General features: G+C 37.5%; 1 long non-coding RNA gene across 1 annotated transcript; it reads left to right on the top strand.

Moving 5' to 3' along the window:
• The first annotated feature begins 511 nt into the window (after positions 1 to 511).
• On the top strand, positions 512 to 8,534 carry LOC105693675. The gene is made up of 2 exons (XR_001103479.3): positions 512 to 3,180; positions 6,028 to 8,534. It is a non-coding gene; the product is annotated as an uncharacterized LOC105693675 (long non-coding RNA).
• Positions 8,535 to 16,067: the final 7,533 nt, after the last annotated feature.

Genomic DNA, 16,067 nt, shown 5'->3' with positions numbered 1-16,067 from the left:
TTAAACACTCTGCAGAGAGTATGAAACTGCAGCGACGAAAGATTAACTCCTCCGTATGCCCAGAACCGTACGTCTGCAGCGGCTGTTCCAAATGCTAATTTGGCAGGTTTCAGCTGTAAGAAAACCACGTCCAGTAGCAAGAAAATGAAAAAGAGAAGAGAGCTGCCCCGACAAAAAAAAAAACCAGAACAAAAATACTACACGCAAAAAAAGTTTAAAAAAATTCTAAGGATCTTTAACGTATGCGAGTCCTTGCGAGCCGTTATGAAGGTATACCTGTTTTCTCTGCTGCCCCGAAAGTCACGTGCAATAAGCTCGCGAGGCTCGAGGATTCGAACTGGTTTTTTGAATCGCAGGAGTAGAGATATTTGCCTGTATGAAAATTACAGATTTTTCCCCGGAGCGAACAGTGAAATTCCACCGTTTTTTTTTTTTTTTTTTTTTTCGTTTCATTTATTGACGTGGGTCCAATAATTTTAATTACACCACACCCGGTAAGATAATTCAAAATTTACAACCCACTTTATTGGTCGAAGGGTCCGACTGCCCGTTGAGCAGACCGCACTACCGGGAAACTTTGATTATTGGAAATGCGATATGAAAGTAAATTCAATTTTGAAATTTCCCTCGCATAAATACGAGTGAACATTTTTTTATTTTAATACGTGCAGGTTACGGTTATTTCGTGCGATATCCACGCGAAGAGAATTTCGTTCATTTTGTGACTGCAAAAATTAATAGGAGAAAAAAAAATTGGAAAAGAAAAGAAGAAGTTGCCGGCCGTTAACGACGTGCGGTACTTATTTCAGAATGCTCGTAAGGATCGAATGCGGAGAACCTGCAGCACGAAGAAGTAAAGGATCCTGTTATAGTCTCGAAGATAAATGACTCCTCTTAACAGTTTTCTGTTACCACACGGTGCCAGAAAAGATGCCCGTGCAAGAGCTGTCTGTATTTAAGTAGGTGGGTATACACAATACATACACGCAAAAAGAGTAAAACGCAAAAATTTCCAAAGGTTTGAACGAGAGGCTTTCCAGGAACCTGAGAGTTTCAGGGAATCCGCAGGGGTCTCCCGCGACGCTTGCCAGAGGGGTGCGGATGAGCGAAAAAAAAAAACATTTTCAAACAGGAAAGGGAATGAAAAAACAAGAACGGAATGGATCGACGAATCGAAAATATTGCGTACAATGACCCATGATTTCACTTTCTAATTTCTAGACGGAATTGTCATGCAAAATTTTTCGGTTACCTATACGACGAAGATGCCGCACGAGATGGACCGTCGACCCCTCTGTCGAGAAATCATGAGAAATGTATACATGTATACAGTTAACGGCTATAATATAATAAGACCAGTAAAATATATAACAGGATCTGGCTTCGAAAAATCTTAACAAAGAGCGTAACGATTTTGAAGCGAACTTGCAGGTTATGACCATTTGCATCGAGCGAATGGCGAGGGTATAATGTGTTACATCGATACAAAGGAGCTGGCTGATGCTCGTGCCGCTGCAGATCGAAAAAATCGTTAGCGAATAGATGCGAGAATAAGAATGCCTGTATACGTTCGCGATTTTCATACGATAAGTTCGTTGAAAATCGCCGATTTCTGAGAGTTTCAAAAGCGATGAAAAAAAATGGTTCAATTTCGACTCGAGTCTTTCGCAGACGAAGACGAAGATAGCTCGCAGCTCAATGGCAGCGGCACCCCCTTAATTTCGTGAGATTAGAACGTTCGCTAATTACTTACTGATTGATAGTCGGCCGTAATGATCAGACGAGTATAGTTCGAACGGGTGGAAATAGTCTGATAGATTGACAGATCTATCGATAGACAGTCCGACAATCCGAGGGGATGGTTGCGGCACAACATGCATTGCAGAGATCGTTTCGACGTGAATAGCTTAATCAACGTCGGAGTGAAGCCGTTGCCCGCGTTACATGGACTCGTAATCTTGTCGCGGAACTCGACGGTGCGAATTATAATATCGGAGGAACCGATGAAACAATAACGCCGATAAAGCGCTCGATGATAACAGTTTGGAAAGCGGGGAATGCAAAAAGGAGTAGACGAAGTTCGGAGTATACGTACATGACACCGTTATTAACTTTAAAGCGGCTTAAAATAAGCCCAGATTTTCCATCTCAGCAGGTTAAGTTTTAAATCAGGATCTTTTCTTCGGTCATTAAAGTGTAATTATCTCGTTATCTCCTTTGCCAAGTTCAACCCGGGCGCTGTAGGCGCCCGCGATGTGTCACGGCGCGTTATAAAGAAATCAACTAAATTACATATAATCTCATAGTTCGGTAATGGGGCAAATTAAAATTGGGGGCAAACGCCTCCGATCTAGGAAACACCTGTTGCCAGATTATTTCTATCTTCTATAATCCTCCGATAATAATCCGCCGAGTACGTCGCGAATGGATACGCGTCGATCTCCGTCGCGAGTAACCAATTACGGGCGAACGTAATCGCCGCTGAATTTTTGGAAACAGAAAAGGAATCTATTCGTTCGTCTCGTCACAATTCCTCCTCGCCGTGGCCGTACGCCGCTGCACCTGGAGGATATTCCCATGGACGCGCGTCCTCCAAGACAGTACGGATCGCGCGATTCCCCTCTTCTCCGATGGAAAAAAGGAAAAAAGGAAGAAAGGAGAGAAAAAAAAGAGTCGTCAGTTACGCAACGGTCCCGAACGGGGCCCAGATTAACGGCCTGCGAAGCAAGACGTAGCGAGGCAAACATCATCGACCTGTCTTGTCCGGGTTTTCTCTGCTCGGATCTTTCGAGGGGTGGCCGCGCGGGATAGGTACGAAAAGTTCCCTTTCATTGTGCGAGATATTTTCCCAGGAGTTCCCCTAGCCACCATCGGATCTCGGGGTCTTCGAAGGGTTCGGAAGGGCAGCGGAACCGGGCCTTCGCTAGGGGCCGAACCTCCGGGCTCCTATATAAAGGGCCCGACGGCCCCAAAACGGCACAGAACTCAAGCGACAGTGGTAGAGAGAGGATCACGGTGGGATTCTGGGTCCGGCTGGTCCGGGCCGGAAGGCTCACGTGTTCGTCGAGGTGGAGACGGCGCGTTGGATATGAAGAAGTTTTTGTTTATACCGTCGAATTAACCGGAAGTGCTCCTAATTTTCTGTCGCAGATCGACGCTGGACGTCTAGGAGATGCAATGGTGAGTCTAGTTTTGGCTTCGCTATCAAAAAACTGGCCTTGGTGTTTCGATAGAATATATTCAAATTCTCGTCAATTTTAGTTTTCGATCTTCAAAATCGGTCAAAATTCAATCTCGCTATCCATCAGGTCTGACGAAAGTTTATGACTAGAAATTCAAAATTCAGTTTCGACAACCTTGTTACAACGAAATCAACACTTTGGGATCACATACTTTATCCAGACACCAAGATCCACTCGAAAAATTGTAGAAGCGATCATTTGGCTCTTCATGTTAGTCTTTACTTTTGATTATCTTATTAAATTATCGTTATTCTTGTTTTCTGAAAATTCTTCTCCTCGTTTTAATTGTACATAGGCAACCTCGAGTTGCCGGCTGTCGTAAAATATCCCCTACTATATGGTAATAGAACACAGTAATTTTTATTTTTTTATTTTCATACCTTTTCAAATTTTAGTTTTAATAAAACCCAGTCGTTTTTATTTTTATTTTTTTTATTCTCATACCTTTTCGAATTTTAGTTTCACAATGTAACGCACGTGTTGTCGCGACACTATAGATAGAATCTCATCGATACGTACTAGAAACTCCCACCGTACTATTACATCAACTACAAATACCTGTATTGCGTAGAAATTAAATTTTCCTTGTTCGTCGTATTTTCGAACCCATAACTCCGTGATTCGAACCGGTAAAAATTCTACACAGTCGCGATACACTTTTGATATATCTCGTAGATTTTCAGTAGCAAAAAAAAAAAAAAAAAATTTGTGTGGTGAAATAGACGAAAAAAGTAACAAATCCGAATTGAGTAAATCAAACCAAAGAACGAAATGAAAATTTCCAAATGAAAAGAAAATATAATAAAAATTATCAATCGGAACGAACGAAAAATAATTCTACCAAAAATAAAATAACTTCCTTTGTTAAGCGAATCGTGAAATGAAAAGCCGAAATGTGAATCTGAATCGGCTTTAACTTCCCGCTCATATATGTATGATAATTTTGATCGTAACAAGTGCAACTTCCGGCAGTCCGTAGGTGTCCCGGAAATGACAGCCTTACTCTGTTCATTCGCGTGAAATTGGGAAGCAATATATGCACCCTCTTTTACACCCCATTCTCTATCGGCAGTCAACCTGTTTTCATTCCAAATTGTGACGCGTCAATGAATCCGAAAACTTAACCTCAAGGGCTACTTGGGAATAACGCGGTACTCTGGTTGAAATTATGAAAAAAACAATACAAAAAAAAAACACAAAATTATTATTATATTTCTTCAGAAATTCAATTTCAAAATTATCGACATGTTTCTGAATTTCATAGATGGGTTTATAAACTTCACTTACATTGGAAAAAAATCTTTTTTCCTAGTAGATATGTATCTAGACCTCACAGTAACTTTTTCCGCAATTTTTTTTTTTTTTCTATACTTTTTAATTTATAGTTTTATATTACACTGTTACCTGATGCTAGAAACAAATACTGACAGATGAATCAACTACGTTGGATCAAAATTTTACAATTTGTAGCCGATTTTCGAGTTTTCTGCAGCACAACCGCATCCTTATTTTCGATTACTTGCGATTTTCAATCTCTTTCCACCTGCACATTTGATCGGAATCGAGAAATTTGCCTGAAATTAAGTAAATCAAGTTCGTTGTGTATATTATTTCAGACCTGCGGTGTCCACCTGCACATATCAAATATGAATTGCATGGAAATCGTAGTTTGCACGATGTTACGTTCGAAGAATTTTGAAAATTCGATGATGTAAAAAATCTCACCTCGTTAGACTTGAAAGTGTAAAGTAGACGTTGAACGTTGCAAGTTAAACACTCAAGTGAATGTAAAAAAAAAATTGAAGGAAAGTGAAAAACTCCGATTGTCCCGTGCATCAAAAGTAACCGAGTAAATCTGTAGCTAGAAAATCAATATGAAGAACCACACTTGCCGACTGGGAGCAAAAAATTAAAAAAAAACAAAATTTTCATAGAATGAACGTGAATTTTTTTTTTTTCTGGATTCGCAGTCCTTCGTAACCATACCGGCATTAATACAGTTCGATAAAAATTTGGATGATGTAGAAAAAAATGGTCGAAATGCAAGAACTGATTAAATTTTTCCCTCGTAACTCTTCATATCTGTGAGAAAAGAAACAAGCCGTGTAAAATTATCAACGATTCAGACAGTCGGAAGATTAGACAAATATCGAAAAGTTTATTTATTCCAGTACTCTCGGGCATTTCCCTTATTTCGAGTGGTTGAAAAACGAATTACCCAACAGTGTCGAAGAAATAAAAGGTCATTTAAAATCGCAGCTTTCTCATCTTACCCTCTTCCACGGCAGTAAACTTGACTCGAAAATAACAATAGGCACCTATACCTTTATAAATGGCGCGCCTAGAGAGATCCCAGTGAAATAAATAACGACAAAAGGTTTGACTTACCACCCCAGGAGACTTTCCTTATTCAACCTTTCAAGGCCCATTGTACGACTCAAATCCACCACCAAGACCACCACCGTCAGCTTCGCTCCGAGGGCAGCAACAAACCCTCCGCGATTTTACAGTTCGACATACAATAGAAAGAACAGTTTTGTCTCACTCGAATATTCTACTTGAACGTAAAACTCACACGCCACTTGTATGCATCAAATTTTGTCGCCGCCGCATCACATGTACGATACCTCCACCTGCATTGTTGTTTGATTTATTGTGTCATTTGATTTTTTCAAAAGTCGTACTCTTAGACAAGTAGCATCCATCTTAGTGACTTTTGCTCCCCTTGCCCCACATATAACCCCCGTATTAGTGCTTCGTAGCTAACACTCACACCCCTTACTAGGTGCTGGAGGAAGAAATTGGGTGTTCGTACAACGCGGAAGATGTCCCGATAGCTGCACCTGGAGAGAAAGGAACCACGCCTCAGGAGAAATGGAATACGGAAATCAGTTCGTTCGTGTCAGATGCACTTTGACACGACCCGCAACATTACCAAGAAGAAGCCAGAACCCATGAACGTCATCATCATCATCATCGTCGTCGTTGTCGTCAGCGACACGCGAAAACCCACCTCAAAGTCAGCGGCTGATCGAACCGGAAGAAGAAGATGGCGACGAAGGACGCAAACATAGAAGAGGAAAAATTGACGATGCACATCCAGACACACACACATAAAATAAACGCACATATTCAGAGGAGGAAGACGACGACTTCCAACAATCTTGAAAGAAACATAAACCGAAAACTGAAGTAGGTCAAAATCTGGAGGAAAAATTTCTAAGAAGATACAACAGTCACCGAAGAACATTACGTCGATGAAACGCTGCAGCAAAAATTGTGAAAAGTTAGTTAAAAGTGTACCCAATTTTATTTTGTTCCTTTTCCCGCGAAACATTGATTCGTAATTGAAGAAAAAAATCGCTCATCCGGAAAAATGTGGCTGGCGAAAAGAACTACTTGGATCAGCGGTATTACACGGCTCATACAAGATGTCGGAAAAAAATTGTCTCGCAAAGAAGAAAAAGAAGAAAAAGAAGAAAAAGAAGAAGAAGAACAGGAAGAAAGAAAAGTTTTTAGAATCGCACTCGAAAACTTTGAACAAAAGAAGAAACCAACCAACTCACAGGTGTCAAAAATTGGTCAGCCAGCCAGTTCACGGCCCCAGCAATTAATACGATTCGAAAACTTTGAATTAATCCATTTATGATTTCGCATGTAACCAGCGGGAAAAAATAGCAAACTCAAGAAATTATCGTGGTGGATCAGGCAGGATTTACTTTGAACAAAATTCTTGCATTGGATTCAAATTTCTACATATAGCGGTACGAATTATATTGCGAAAAAAACACACGCACTTGAAACACGATGTACACGAGATGATGACAAATCTGACGTATTTATTTTTTGAGTTTTTCATCCAACGAGGGAAATATGATTATAAATTATGTGAAAAAAAGAAGAGACGAAAGTTCCGCATCCATTGGATCCAGTTTCACATTGAATTTTATACGCTGAATTTTACGAAACAAGTTCATCGCTGCACAGTCCATTCGGTTCAATTTAATTCGATTCAATTCAATTCAATTCAATTCAATTCAATTTTAAAACTTTATCAACTTCCTTTAAAGTTCCTTCTCGAAGCAGAAGAATAGGGGACTCCTTTACAACCGCGAAAAAACAGCTGTCCTTAGAACCGAGCTCGTCACGTCCGGAATAAAGAGAAAAGAAAAATCCCGGTTCTGAGCTGACAAAAAATAGAATCAATTTATGTTTCCTGATAATCGATCATCATCGTTAACATTATGACAATCTGTAACATTGAATCAAATATCTGAGGAGGCTCACTAAAACGAAATAGCAAAAAGCTAAGGACGATCGCAATCCCGAGAAATTCGCATCGAACAATTTCTGTACACAAAATGAAAATCTATGGGAAATTCGAGGCAGCAAAATCTACGATGGGAACCACACAAATCACCGAGAAATATTATAAACGCTTAAAGTGGGATCAAAAACTAAGTTCCGGAGAAATAAAAAAGTGTCCGAATCGCGAAAACGATTCAATTCAACCATCTGAAAATTCAGTCCCGAATGATATACCAAATCTCGAGGATTATCAAAAACTGGAGTTTTCAACTGTGTATTAAAAAAACTGACTCATCTGCATTTATACGTATAACACATTGATACAAATTAAGATTATATATTTTCTGCGATCGTTCGCGACTCACGCGATCATTGGATCAAATCAAAAATTTAAAAGCCTTCGACTAAGTTAAAAAATAAAAAAGGTGCTAAAAATAATCAAAAATAAGATAAAAATATCAATGACCAAATAAAAAAAAAAGAACTCACCAAAACGAAACACACATACCAAACGAACATCGACACACCGTCGCAAGAAGCTCAAATAATCACAACGACAAAATAAAACCTAGTTAAAATCTGAAGTATCAAAAAAAGAAGAATTTATTACAAGTATGCCAAAAATAAACCCCCTGTGAAAAGTATAAAACAAAATTAATAATCCACGATCGACAAATCAAAGAAGAGAATCCAGCATAATTCTCCAAAATAAATAAATTAAAAAAAAACATAAAAGCACACAACAAAGATCCCGCATAATTCTCCAAAATAAAGAAAAAAAAAAAACAACTTAAAAGCACACAAAAAACAAACAACAAAAAACGCTGAAAAGCTGCAGTTCCGAATATGGAGTTTAAACTTCAATTCAAATCGGAGCCGATCACTTGGGCATTCTTATTCACCGAGGGACCTTTTCTTCTCATCGAAGACAACCAGTGTCACCGTCGAGGGATCGAACATCTGACCGAACAAATATAACAAAAAGTAATGTCTTTTGTTCTAATTACTTCATTATATAGTAATAACGCTTATATTATCTGTCTTTGCTTTTAGTTTAAACAGCACAGCCGATTCAATCGATTTATCTTTTCATATACAAGATCAGAAAAAAATTCCGAAATTCAAACCAAGTAAAAAAAAAAAACAAAAAACAGAAAAAGCAAAAAAAAAAACATCATAAGATTTGGCACTGCTGTTAAATTTTACAGACGCTGATATTATATAATGCAAAGTTCATTATTAATTTATCACTGAGATCTGAGACTGGCTTAAAATTCTCACGGCTGTCTATAGTTATTCAGGCTATAAGATTTAGTTTTACTTTATTGTTAATTTAACATTTTATTTATTTTTTTTTTTTTACATTTTTCATTTAATTTTGTTTCATTTTTTTTTTATTTCGATTTTTTTTCGTTATTTTCATTTGGTTATGTTTTTTTTTCACCCGTTTTCGAAGTAAGACTGTACACTGATTATTATCGTTCGCAACGGAATTCGACATCACAATCAATTCTCGTGATTCAATCAAAAAATTCTATTTCAGCCATAGAAATTTTCGCGACAGTCTGAAAATATTATTTCAATTCAATTTCATTATCATTTTATTGATTTTATGGTTTACCTTGGTTTACATTTTATTTGAACAAAAAAAAAAGAAGAAAGAAAGATAATGAGTAGAAAATCAAAAAAAAAAAAAAAACAAAGAAACAAAGAAAGGAAACGATAAAAAGAAGAGATCGCAAATAATCGAAAAAAAAAATACGTTATTTCCGACATAAAAAGTCTGGTGGAATTTTCTGGCACCCATATCATCGATTTTCAAAATTACCGTTTGTACATATATCTATACGGGAAGAAAAATAGAAAGGGAAGAAATATCAAGAAATTTCGGTTATTAAAAATTGACTGTTGATATTCTATGTCGATTTTAACGAAAAGCATTGTTATGTAGTTTTTTAGAATTTTGTTACCGCCGTACGTTGTTAGAAATACCGAAAGGGATGTTTTCGAAAAATCGCGCATCTCGCCTCGTTCCACGTTTCTTTGACAATCACACAACGCCGAAACTTGCAATAGATTATCCACAATGACCGTCTTTTGCATTAACAAATTTTTTCGCTGGGAAGATCGATTATTTTCAAAGATATTACACCGCGGACGAGATACGGTTCTTCGGATGTTCCGATACTTCCAACAACGTACGCCTCTTGTAAATTTATACTTTTTGAACGATCCAACAAATATCCGATTCAAAAAGTTACCATTATTATTATTTTTTTAACACACACGTTTCAGTTGACGATATTTTATTAATTTATTTTCGTTTTTGTTCCATTTATTATTTTCATTTACGTTAGCAGATATGTTTTTTTAATTTTTTTTTTTCTCTTACTTTGCACATGTAAGATAGCTTGTTTTTTCACATTTTTTTTCATTATTATTTTCGTTATCTTACCGAGGACCTAACACCAGGTCTCGTTGTCCGATGGAAATAGATCTAGAATTTTCGAAAAAATCAATCGGTGGAAATTATTTTTTGAGATCGGAAAATCAAGAGAATTCATTTTTCACTGCTGGCAGTGGGAATCTACGGATCGAACATTTTGCAGAAATTTTTTTTTTTCCCCTCTACCGAAATCGCAGACTTCGGACAATGAGCTTGCGTTACGGTCCCCACGTATTCCTCGTTATAGTTTTTTTACCCGAAATTTTATTCTGTCTTTTTGCACTGACGCAATGACAATAAGAGGATGAGTACCCCGGTGAAAAATTAGTGGATATATGATCTACGAAAGAAGATAGATAAAACCAAAGATTCCTCCCTGCCTGCGTTGAGTGAAAAGGGAGGGCACGGTTTTACTTACTTTTTTAATTACGATACCATTCGGTAGATTCGATTAGATTAGGTTAACGTTAGGATAAAGTTTCACTCGCGTGTTCACTTGTTTACTTTAAATTTCGTGTGTTTTTTCTCTTACTTATAGTAGATTTAGGGTTTTTTCAGTTCAATTTAAGGTTGGGTCCAAAAATAGGACCGAAATCATTTCAGTTTCGTTATCGTTCGAATTATTACAATTTTCGAAAATTAAATCGTCAGTTTTCCAATCTAATGAGATTTTCAAGCATCTTTTATTTAAGAGTAATTAAATTTAGGATTTATCAATTTACGGGTAAAAAGTACACTAGTTCAATGCGTGCTACAGTTTAAATATAGGAGATTAAAACTATCGGAATAAACGAGATCGAATAAAAAGCTAAAAACAAATTCAAAAAAAAATTCAGTAGCGATAGTAACTTAGAACTTAGGACTAGCATAGTTTCATTCAATTATGGAAAGTACATTAGGTGGAACGTTATTGTATTTTTTCTTTCTTTCGGTTTTTCCGATGTCATAAATTCTTAGGTTTTTATTATACGAATAAGTTTCCCATGTTCTGATTTCATTTTTCTCTCTGAATTCAAAATTGAATCAACCTCGAAACTTGAGCTCAATCTTGATCGATCGTTACTTGTTTCACTTTTTCAAAATTATCGTCGAACCGTTTTTATTAAGTTTTCATTATCGTTGCTCTTGTTAACAGTTTGTTGTTAATTTGTTTTCATTACGTTTTCATGTTCGGTGTTTTCAACAATATGTTGTCGTTGTTGTTGTTGTTGTTGTTGAAACATGAAGCACCTCGTTTATTATTTTCCACAGGGAATGAAATTCCTTTTCTTTTTAGACTTTTGATGATTAAATCATTTCAAAAAAAATTTATCGTTCCGTTGACAATTTTTTTTTTTCCATTAAGTTTCAACAATCATTATTAGCTCATGCAGATCTTGTGCCACATTTTCTGCCTTGTTAAGTTTTTGTTGAACTTTTGTTGCTGTTATTGAATTGACGTTGATTTTTCCGTTTTACCGTCATCCCTAGATTTACTTGTTTGGTTTTTAACAAATTTCTAATATCGACGTTGTTATTAAGTTTTCACATCATTGTTCTCGTTAATAATCTGTTTCTGATTAATCCATCAGTTTTTTCCCCCAATTGCTCTTCTCATTCACATCACTGCACTTCATATGAATCACACACAAAGCGAATAGTGAATCGTATAAAATTTTATCATCGATAAAACTAATCGCTCCACGCAGTTGAATTTAAAAAAAAAAAAAAAGAAGAAAACTAACAAAATTTCAAACGCCCATAAATTCATTTTGATTACGCTTATATACAGGTATCCGGTTACGTTTCAAAGATTTTTTTATTTGTTACCATCGATCATCCCGCAAAGTTTTAAATTCGGTTGAAAAAAAAAATTGGCAGGTTCGTTAGCTCCTTGAAACTGTCCCGTTGGATTATTTTTTAATTTCAATTTTCAATCTTTTATATGGTTTCAAAATTTATGCACAGTTAACGTTATATGCTGCACACTATCGTTGAATCATTACGCACGTATACTATTTAGTTGAAAATTTAACATCCAATCAAATTTTTACGAAGGTTACAGAAAAACAAGTTGACCGAAAGTTGAAGTTATTCGTTCTAAACAAAATAAAAAACACACAAAAAACAAAAAAACAAAAACAAAAACTGGTTACAGTAATTGTTCCATGTTACGTCATTAAGTTTTTCTTTTTAAGTTTTCAATGTTTTCAAAAGAACAAATTATGTTTGGCTATTCATTTATATCTGCACCGTTATAATTGTAATAAATAGGCTCAACTTTTCGAATAATGTTAAGTTTTCACGTTAACTTTATGCATGCGTGTTCAGTACATGGAAATTTGAGATAAAACAAAAACATGTGGCTCAGAGTTTTCAACGATTTAAAATTGCTGAGGGATTCAACGTTCTCCAAAACTTCACTTTTCGGCCCGATGGTATCTCTCAAAATAGTATTCAAAAATGATTCTTCAAATTTTTCGAAAAATTTCCAATCTTCTCATTTCGCCTGAACATGATTTGAAAATTTTGCACCATATGTCGCCCATGATTTTGACTAATTACCTCTTATTTCGTGCATACATCGAAGTTGAAGTTACTCGTTGACCCAAAAACAAAAAATCAGGAAAAAAAGCAAAGTAATGAAAAATCCAGATCAATGTGTCTCATACCAGGCAAATCAATGACTCGAATGTTTACGCGCAATGAAAAAATTACCGTTCTCAAGCGCACCTAAGACGATCTGTAGGAAAAAATTGTCACGATAATTGATCGAGCGTAATTTATCATTTATTACCTATTTTTAATCTTGTTTCAATTTATAGCAACGACTGTTTATTGTTAAGTTGCTCAATTACCGATGTTACCTCTGAAACTGTTATAAAACACACGTTACCATCGAAATTCTGCAACTGTTCAACGTAGCTTGTTTCAAATCGCCATCACATACGAAACGCAATAATTTCTCAAATCGATTACACCGCCATTGAATTCTTCTACAAATATCATCACGCGCGTTGTCATAGACATTGCAGTCGAATGAAAATGAATCTCAACACACCGACAACAAACTACGATACACAGATGCAGTTATCGTTATTGTTATTTATGTTATTATTATTATTACTATTATCATTTTGTCGAAAGCTCAAAAATCTGTATCATTGACATTGTTCTCGTTATTATTGTTTGATACAATTTTTTGAGTTCTGTAAAAGCGCATCAATGCACGGTAGGATCTCGTGTCGAGTCTCAAGTTTTGGCATCGCCTAATACCATCTTGATAGTTAGATGTGTTAATCTTACCATTTTTACTATATGATTTGTATGATATTAACAATTATTACTTGGTTTCACCACAGTGCCTTAGATTACAATACGTTCTGTTAGAATTTCCATAATGAATGTTAGAATTAAGACTAGACGTTAGAAGAGAAAAGAAAAAAAATGATAAAACGAAAAAAATAATTGAACAATTAGACGTCTAAGAGTTTGGAATATGTAGGATAATGACATATAATCACAATGCTTGAATCAACACGCTATTTTACATATGTAATTTGTACTTTGAATATTTTTGGAATAAAAATTAATTAAAAAAAAAAAATAACAAAATCTATGTCAAATGAATGAAAACCATCGCCATCCGTTTTTCGTCGGTATTTCTTACCACCGAATGATGGAATAAATTTTCGGCTCGTAACCGTGGCTGGTAATAATCCGTCAGCGGTAAATACGGCTCGTGTATCATCCGCAGGGGATGAAATCGATTTTGGAGCTAAACAGCGGTCGGGAAGAGTCGTGTGCCTTCGCTCGGTAAGCGTGGATGTCGTGAGAAACGGAAGATAACGTTGAAGTCTCGGCATCGGATAAGGCGAAGTGACCGGGGGGGGTTGCGCGTCTCCGCGGTTGCGGAAAATCGCATCAGATCTCACTATTTTCGACGCGATGATTTCCGCATGCGCGAAAAATGGTGGAAACTGTCTGGTTCGGCGAAAATATTAACGGGGAAAATTATAAATGAAAATTTTCAATTTCGAGGACCCCGAGCGCGTCGACCGGGGGTGCCATGGGTGCGGGTTCGGAATTTTCATCGCTCCCCGGACGATCGATCTTCGGTAATTTGAAAATATCGCGTTAATCAAGGGTTGTTGCATCTGAACGGACCGCTCTATGACCCCATCTGCGGTGAAAATGGTCAACCATTGATAACAGGTGAGGAACGATATTATAATATGTGCATAATCTACTCCGTTATCACGTCCGACCAACGAACAGAAATTATCAACGTTCTTCGAATTCTACTACAGATTTAGATCTATTCTACGTATACAGCGAAGCGCTAATTAACACCCGATATTCAGACAGTCATTCCAACAAATTACGCAACTGCTTTCTGCACACTCTGCGAAAGGGTATAATTATTTATTATCTAGGCATACACAAATATTAACCAGATACACAAATATTTCTTCCTTTTCGGTGGTGATTTCTTATATTCATTTATTTCATCCTTTTTTCTTGCCACATACTTTGGTGATTCGCGTAACCAGCGGATGTAGGAAAAAAAAAAAAGGAAATGGTTCCGTCATCGTGGCTACTCGTATTCGCTCCGAAGCTGTAAGACATATTTTATTAGCAGATAAATTATTACGCAACGCGCGTATCACAACCTTCGGAAATTGATACGTTTCAATTTCAATTACACTGTGAATACAGAAGTTGTAGAATTAAATTCACGATAGCCGTTCACCGAGCATGCGAAATCGAAGGACTCCGATCCTTCGACCAAAAAATTAGTTTCCGCAAGCGCGGGTATACAAGCTGTCCTTTTCTTACGCAGACGAGTCATCCGAAGATCATCATGAAAAAACAAAAAAAAAAAAAAACTGAAAGGAAAACAGATAGCTATGAATTAATACTCGGTCCGTGCGTAATGTCGCTGATTTAATGTCGTCGTCTGTTCGATTTCCGTTGCCAATTTTTGAAGCCCGTCCAACTGTAAATCGAGTAAATATCAAAACTTCGAAGAGAAAATAAAGCTCGGAGAGTAATTTTTGTTTTTTCTTCGAACGCTTCCGTCCGTCCATATTGACGGACAGGAGAATAAAAACGAGAAAGGAAACGAAAAAAAAAAGCGAAGCGCCCGGGATCCGATGCGGAAGACAGTCGGTCTCTCGCGGAGGACGAAGAAAGGGCGATGCGAGGAATCCGTGACGCATCGAGTTCACTTCCACATATTTAGAACGTTTAACGGGGCGTCGAGTTCGACTTTTCCCCACTGACCGACCGACTGAATGTCCCCCGCAACGGATCAGCTGTCCGGCTCGGCAGCGATCCGCGCACCACGCGGTCTTTCAGTTATATTATGACAGCGAGCTTTTGCGTAACGGACTCGATGACAAGTTAAATTTATTTCAGAGATGAACTAATAAGCGCGGCTAATCCGACCGGGCTGGGCCCCGCCGAACTCGACATTGGCGCGCATTACGCGTACAATCCACTCTCCGCTCTTTTAAAGATCCACCGAAAAATGAGCGTAATAATCGTTGCTCAGATAATCATTATCTGGACGGTCACTCCGGCCTTTTTTGTCTCTCGGCGGTCGCGTTATCGATGTTTTTCAAATAAATTTGTACGCTCAATCGACGCGTGTTTATAATTTAATCTGACGTCCGATAAGAGGGTTCACGTAAGGTCGGAATCCATACCTATTGTACACGCACTCGAACGTGAGTGAAAGCTTGGAATAATTAATCGTACGAATAACATCGAGCGCGGTAAAGAGAAAAACGTCAATCGCTACGGTACGATGGAAACGCACCTGTGTGTATATTCGTAGGTACGCAGATAACGGTGACGTTATATCGCCTTCTGAGATGTGAACGTCAACACGTAGAGAAAGAAATACCAGCTATACGTAGCTCGTGTGACGAAGGTAAAAGCATCGAGTACTATTAACCGAACGTGCGGTATACGCGTATCGTATATAATACATATGGCACGAGTGATATCGAGGCTGCGCTCGCGGTGTGGTGGATCAGCTGATTGGCGTTGGCGCGGTGTCGAGGGCGTTGCGGCGGAAGGGGCCA

The sequence above is a fragment of the Athalia rosae genome, chromosome 6 (genome assembly GCF_917208135.1).
Source record: "Athalia rosae chromosome 6, iyAthRosa1.1, whole genome shotgun sequence".
NCBI lineage: Eukaryota > Metazoa > Arthropoda > Insecta > Hymenoptera > Athaliidae > Athalia > Athalia rosae.
Note: the sequence above shows the minus strand (reverse complement) of the source record. Positions and strands in the feature narration are given on the sequence as shown.